Source organism: Haemorhous mexicanus, chromosome 11 (assembly GCF_027477595.1).
Source record: "Haemorhous mexicanus isolate bHaeMex1 chromosome 11, bHaeMex1.pri, whole genome shotgun sequence".
Classification (NCBI taxonomy): Eukaryota; Metazoa; Chordata; class Aves; order Passeriformes; family Fringillidae; genus Haemorhous; species Haemorhous mexicanus.
In genome coordinates this window covers 4202244-4209257 of record NC_082351.1, presented here as the reverse complement: position 1 = coordinate 4209257, position 7014 = coordinate 4202244, and the positions used below count along the sequence as shown (strand labels likewise).

Sequence of the window (7014 nt, the reverse complement as noted above, 5' to 3'; positions counted from 1 at the left end):
GGGTCACCTCTGTGTTGTGCAGGGGACTGAGGACACCAAAAAGTTGTGCAGGGGATTTAATGTATGTCCAAAGGTGTGCAGGTGCCGAGGGACAGCTGTAAATTGAGCAGGGCTTGGGGGTCTCTATGAGGCACACAGGGGGATTTTCAGATGGCTGAGGACTCCATTAGGATGTGCAGAGGGTTACGGTGTCCCCTAAAGTTTGCAGCTACCCTGATGGCCTGTGGTGCATTATTTTTGGAAGCTATGGCATCAAGTCCTTCACTTCTTAAATGCAGGCCAAAGGCCAGCACATCACACAGCAGGGACTCGGTGTCAGCGTGGCAGGGCTGCTGCTGCCTGCAATAGTGGGAATCACCAACATGTGGAATTGACATTGCTGTTGTACGTAGAACCATGAAAAGTCTCACTTGTCCAATGTCGTAAAACTCAATTCTTATGAAAAAAACCTAGATTGCAAAGAGATACCGGGAGGGACATACTCTCCTGCTGGAAGGGCACCTCTTGAGATCCATTCCCTTACCACAAAATCCTGCCCCAGCCATGAGGTCACAGCAGGCTCTGAGGTCCCAGAGGTCCCAGAGCCCCGTGGTTGCACAGCAGCACAAGGACCGAGCAGTCAGTCCCTGAGCACAACTGTTGCGGCAGCAGCGGCGGTGGCAGCAGTGGTGCTGACATTGGGACAGCGGTGTCAGGACAGCGGTGGCAGCAAGAGCTGCGGGACTGGCAGAGGGCAAGGCACCATGGCCCTTGCTCTGTGCCTCTTCCTGCTGCTCCTCCTGGCCGTGGCCCTGCCTGCCAGGGCTGCCCAGGCTGGTCTGCTGTACGTGCAGGGAGTTGGTGAGCCGGCAGCCTGGCTCCCCTTTCCCAGGACAGCGCTCCCTGCTCCCCGGGAAGCGCTGGGGATGGTTTTCCCCAGGCCTTTAGGGTGGATTTCTTCTGGGGGAGGGAGAGAGACCACACGGGCCTGGGGTTGGCCCTGTTTTTCTTCTCCAGTAATGTGTCACAGGGCCTGCAAAGAGGGAGGAGAGTGACCAGGAGCCAGCCCTGAGCTCCCCAGGGCCCTGTGCAGCTTTGGCCTTGTCCATTGACATCTGCCTCCCACGGCCTTACCCAACACCCTGGCAGTGCCCAGCTCCCTAAGGCATGAAGGGGATCCCAGCACACCATGGAAATGGGTCTGGTCTTTGCTCCCCTCTAGATGAGCGTGCTAGGAAGGGTTCTCCAGCAGCTCGACTCCATGAAGATTTGCAGCCTCTTAAGCCTCCTGCAGGTATGTTGTCCATGTTCCCCTCAGAGAATAATCATTGACAACCTGGCAGGAACCAGGTGACAGAAGCTTCTGTGGCTGTTGGGTTACAGGGGTGTCTGCAGGGAGGACTTTTCAAGCTCCTTTCCTGCTTGCTGCTGTAAAGCCCAGCTCCCGTCGCAGGGGTGAGTAGTGTGTCCCTGCTGACCCCACAGGCTGAGCCATGGTTTTGTGGGATCCATCTCAGGGAAAATGCAAATTCAACTCTTAAGGTCCTCCGAGAGGGAGGAACAAACCTAGCGGAGCCAGTAAGGTTCTAGAGGAATCCAATCACGTGGACAAGAAGCTGAGTGATCTGGACAGCCAGCGTGGTGGGTGCATTTCCCTCAGCCTTGTCCTGGGGCTCAGCAGCCGGGGGCTCTGGCTGCACATCTGGACACGGGGTGCCCGGCACTGTGGGAAGGGATCCCTGGCAGACGCGCTGCCCCACTGCCGCTTCCATGCCCTGCAGGGCTGATCCCCAGCCTGGCCTTGCTGCAGCTTCTCCCCAGCCTCTGCAGGAAGGCATTTTGGCATCAGCTGACAGGGAGCCCAAATTCACCAGGGGCCGGACATGCCTTAAGATCTCCTGAAATTGCCTGGCAGATCTCTGGGCAGATCAGGAGGGGTGGTGGTTTGCAGAAGGGAGAGCCCTGGCCCCGCTCCAAGGCTTGGATGACTTCCTGAATGTTATTAATGTCTTTTACCAGCATTGGTTCCTGAAGATGCCACCTTCCCATTGGGAAACAGCCCCACCTGATCCTGTTCTCCCTTTTCCTTCCTGCAGAGATGGAAGTAGAGGCTGTGCCGATGTCTCAGTTTCCCAGAGGAAGCAGGGGCTCTTTGGCAGCCTCTGCTGCAGGAAAGGAGGCGATGCCAGGCACATTCACAGGAGGTAATTGCTGTGCCTCTGGGCCTGAGCCCTGCTGAGGCTTGAGCTGCCCTCTCTGCTGCTTGGCACTCCTGGCACACAGCATCACCTGACCTCCTTGGAGTGCTGGGTTCCCTGTAGAAATGGATCCCAACACACCATGGGATGGTTCCCATCCGTGCTCCTTTCTAGACTGGCATCATGACTTGTGAAACCCTGGTAAAGCACGGGTGGGACAGAGCCCTCACAGGCCCTGGTCTGCTCCAGCCACCCCTCCAGTAATGTGTCACAGGGCCTGCAAAGGAGGTGGAGAGTGACCAGGAGCCCGCCCAGAGCTCCTTAGGGTCCGGTGCAGCTTTGGCCTTGTCCATTGACACCTGGCTCCCATGGCCTTACACGACCACCATGCAGGCCCCATTTCCCTAAGCCAGAGGGGGATCCCAGCACAGCATGGAAATGGGCCTGATTTTTGGTCTCTTTTAGATTGGCATCGTGACATGGCTTATATGGAAAAACTGGTGAAAGACAGTTTGAAGGTTCAGGTGCATGGTGGAGGTAAGTTCTCTGTGTGCCTTTCCTGACAAAATAATCAGTGTCCATGTGGCAACAGCCCACTCATGTGCCCTTTCCCTTAAGTTAAGCTGAGAGTTTAAGGAATCTGGAAATCATGCCTGCTCCCTTCTGGTGGCCTCAGGGATCCCACAGGATCGCTCTCAGTGGGCAGAAGGAGCATTTAGCTGTCCATCTTCCTCCCGTGTGCAATGCCAGTGTGTCCTTCCGTGTGCTCTGTGCAGCCACGGAGAAGAGCAGAGAGGGAAGGAGCCGAGCCCAGGGTTGTGTCCCAGGGCTGAGCCTTTCACAGCTCCTGTGCCAGCCCCACGGAGCCTGAGCTGCTCCTGCTGCCACTGACAAGGCCTGGCCCTGCCTGGGGCTGGGTTTAGAGCTGCTGGCACATCCAGGGAGCCCTTCCTTCCCCAGCTGCTCTGCAAGGAGCTCCTTCCATGCCAGTGTGGGGCCACTGCAGGCACGTGGTCCCCCTGCTCCCGCTCCTTGGGGAAGGCAGAGCCGAGGGAGTGCCTTGGAGGGCACCAATCACCCAGGTGCCCTCACTGCCACTCGGGCCTGAAGGAGAAATGGAACTACTTTCCATTAAGGTCCTCCTAAATGGAAGAATCAAGACACAGGAGACAAGAAATCCTTGGAGGCAGACAAACATCTGGACCAGATGCTGAGCGATCTGGAGAGACGCCGTGGTGGGTGCATTTCCCTCAGCCTTCCCCTGCGGCTCATCAGCCGGGGGCTTTGGCTGCACAGCTGGACACGCCGCGCCCGGCACAGCAGGAAGGGATCCATGGCAGCCTCGCTGCCCTGCTGCGGCTTCCACGCCCTGCAGGACTGTGTCCCCAGCCTGGCCTGGCTGCAGATTCTCCCCAGCCTCTGCAGGAAGGCATTTGGCATCAGCTGACAGGGAGCCCAAACTGCACCATGGGCCCTGCACACCCTGAGATCCCCTGCAATTTCCCAGTCTCCAGGCAGATCAGGTGTAGGGGCTGATTTGATGAGGGAGGGCCCTGGCCCAGCCCCAATGACCTGGCCATTTTCCTGATCCTTATCTATGACTTTGACAAGTATTGTCTCCTGAAGATGCCACCCCCCAAAATGCTGAATCATTGCATCTGATCCAGGTCTTCTTTTTCCTTTCTCAAGCAATGGATCAAAAGTCCGTGCAGATGGTGCCACATCCTACAGGAAGCAGTGGCTTTGTGCCAGCCACTGATGCCGTAAAGGAGCAGATGCCAGACATGGGCACCGGCACAAGAGGTAATTGCTTTGCCAGGCTCAGCCCACAGCGGGGCTGTGTGGCAGCAGCAATTCCCCCAGGGCCTGCCCCTGCACAGCCCAGCAGCAACCAAAGCTGGATGTGCCTCTGGAGGCTTGGAGGCCTCTGGAGCTCGTTCACAGCCCCAGGGAAACGGGATTCATGCAGCAACGTCGTTCCCGCTGCTGCTGCTCCAGAGCTGGCCCTGAGTGCCCAGAGGCCCAAGGCACAGGAGCAGCCCCGAGCGGGAGCCCTGCCGTGAGCCCAGGGCCAGAGCCAGCCCTGGCTCCCGACTGGGCAGGGGCTGCACTGGGTCCTGACAGGGCCTGACTCTGTCCCCTGGGGCTGGGGGAGCTGTCACGGGGCAGGGAGGGCCAGGGCTGGCAGGGGCTGCTCAGGGATGGGTTTGGCCCGTGTGCCTCGAAGCAGCGACTGCCCAAGCAGCTGCGCTGGCCCCGGGCTCTCCTCCCGGCCTGCTGGGCTTGGTTGGGAGGCACAGCCTGTGCCAAGGGGCGGCAAGGTGCCTGCAGGCCCCAGCTCTGGGGGAAACGGAGAGCGTCCTGCCCGGATCCACCGTGCTGCCAGCTCAGCAGTGCAGCACAGCACGGGCTCACACTCCCCTTGCTCCCACAGGATTTCTTGGCAAGGGAGACACAAACGCCCAGAATCCACGGAACACCCCAAGACCTTTTTGCCCCCAGGATGTGCGCAGGTCCTGCATGATAGGCACCATAGTGACACTGTGCACTGTGCCAGTTTTCATTGGGCTCTGCTATGTTGGGTTCCGGTGGTGGAAGGAAAAGAAACGGTAAGTTGCTGCTGATCTCTACCCTGCAGCTTCTTTAAAGGCTGCATAGAGTCAGGGAGCATTCCCAGTGAGGCTGCAGTGGAGTTTGATCACTCCCTAGTTGTGCACATAACGCTGCTGAGGGTTCTGCTGCTGCCCAGTGCTTTCTGTGGCTTCTTCATTGCTGGGCCTTGTCCTGGGGGGCCCGCTGGGGCTGCAGCCAGTGCTGGCTCCCACTGAGGCTGCCTGGCCAAGAGCAGCCCCAGGGGCACAGGGCAGAGGCAAAGCACAGTGGGGAGGAGAAAGAGCAGGGACGAGATTACTTTTGAAAGGCAGAGGCGCTCTGGGGCCCGCTCCTGGCCAGGGACCCTGCCCAGAGCCGTCCCCTGCTCACCGGGGCCGTGAGGGGCAGCTGTGCAGCTGGGCCAGGCTGTGCCAGCAGATCCAGCCGTGCTGGGGAGCCTTGCCAGCCCTGGGCCCTGCTGTGCAGGAGGGTCCCTGTGTTGCCACTGGCAGTGGGGCCTCAGCCACCTCCTCTCTCCACAGTCGTGCTGCCGCTGCTCCAGCATCCTGGCCGAGAAGGCGTGCCTCTCCCTCTCCCCCAGAGAGCCCAGAGACCGTCGGGTTTGCCAGCTCTCACACGTGGCCTCAGCAGCAGCAGCTGCCCAAGAAAGCAGAGCACCAGCCCTCCGTGCCTCCCCCACGGCCCCCCAGCCCGGCCCTGAAGCAGAAGCCTCCCGAGATCCCCCCACCTCCTCCCCTCCCGAGCTCAGCACCCTGGTCCAGCTAGGACTGCAACTGGGCCAGCCACGCAGGGCTTGGGCCACCAATAGCTTGGGGCACCTGCTCTCCTCTACAAATAGCCCCTGTTACCTTTGGGCAACAGCCAGAATCACTTTTCATTCCCTTGGACCTTCAACAGGAAGGACTGAAGATTCTTCCCACGCCCTTTCTCATCCTTTACCACTTTGATTTTCATACAATTGGGAGCTGGTTGCATCTCTTAAAGACTTTATTTACACTGCATGCTTTACCTTACCTGTCACTGGAAAATAAATAAAAAATTCTTCAGTTTAGATTTCATTTTTAGTGCAGTTGGGCTGTTCACTGTCGTGGTTTGAGAGGAAATGAAGTTTTTGTGGGATGGTGTAGTCATGCCAGTCGGTGTTCAGATTTTAATACTGGCACCTAGTTTGTCCACTGAGAGCATGGATGCGCCTCTGAGAACACAGGCAGTTAAAAGCTGTGAACTCCCAGAGGAAACTCTCTTTGAGTTCCAGTCTTAGAAGAGAGCAGACCTTCCCCTGCTCTGCTCCGAGCTGGGTGGTGGGGGAGGGGAGCCATGTGGCCGGAGGGAGGTAGGCCAAGCCTGGGCCGAAGAGTAGAAGAGAGCACGGCGAGGCTTCGGGCAGCCATCCCCCATTTCCCCCCCGGAGGGAGAGAGAGAGACAGAGAGCAGCCTGTGCCTGTGATAGCGCGGCTGGAGTGAAAGAGAAGAAGGGGGGTGCCCAGCAGGGCAGCCAGCCGTGGGAGTTCATGAACCAAACCGGCAGAGCCTGAGACTTTTAACCCTTCTTGAGATGATAGAAACCTTGCAAATGCTGATTCTTCCTGAAGTTGAAGAGATAGAGTAGAATAGCAAGAAAATGAGCAAGTGAAAGACGTTGAGAGAAGTTGAGAAGAATCCTAGGTAAGAAGAGATGATAGAGTAGCCTTTGGCTGGACTTTTCTTGAATAGCCATGGCAGAACCCTTGAGTTCCTGTGACACAGAGACTGCATTCTAGAGAAAAGCAATAGCTCAGAGCCAGGAGAGTGCGGTGAAAGTGTGTAAACAGAGACGACAAGTGAGGAGAGTAGTAGTAGTGCCCTCCATCTTCGAAGAAGAAGATGATCTCTGTTCAAGAGACCCCTCAACCCCAAGGAGTGAAATCTGGGGGGGGACAAGTGTCCCAAAAAGAGAGAGACTGTGCTCTTTTTAAAACTGGACAAAACGTCCTTAAAGAAAAAAACCCTAGAAGCAGCTCTAGTCCATGTGCAGTGGTGAGAGCACAGGACATAGAAAGAAGAAGTCACGATGGCAAATGTTTTTCGGGCGGTGCCACACGTGACACAGAAACACGAGAAATTTTGACTCTTTCCTGGAGAAGTCTGTAGTGAGGGAAAGATTCCTCTCTTCTCGAAGAATTGAGAATTAATTATCTAAAAGGTGGTGATAGACTGAGAGCGAATTAATCTAAAGAGTAGTAAC

General features: G+C 57.1%; 1 long non-coding RNA gene across 1 annotated transcript; it reads left to right on the top strand.

Moving 5' to 3' along the window:
* The first annotated feature begins 2185 nt into the window (after nt 1–2185).
* LOC132332522 (uncharacterized) lies at nt 2186–3980 on the top strand. Its single transcript, XR_009487918.1, has 3 exons — nt 2186–2714; nt 3314–3412; nt 3867–3980. It is a non-coding gene; the product is annotated as an uncharacterized LOC132332522 (long non-coding RNA).
* Nucleotides 3981–7014: the final 3034 nt, after the last annotated feature.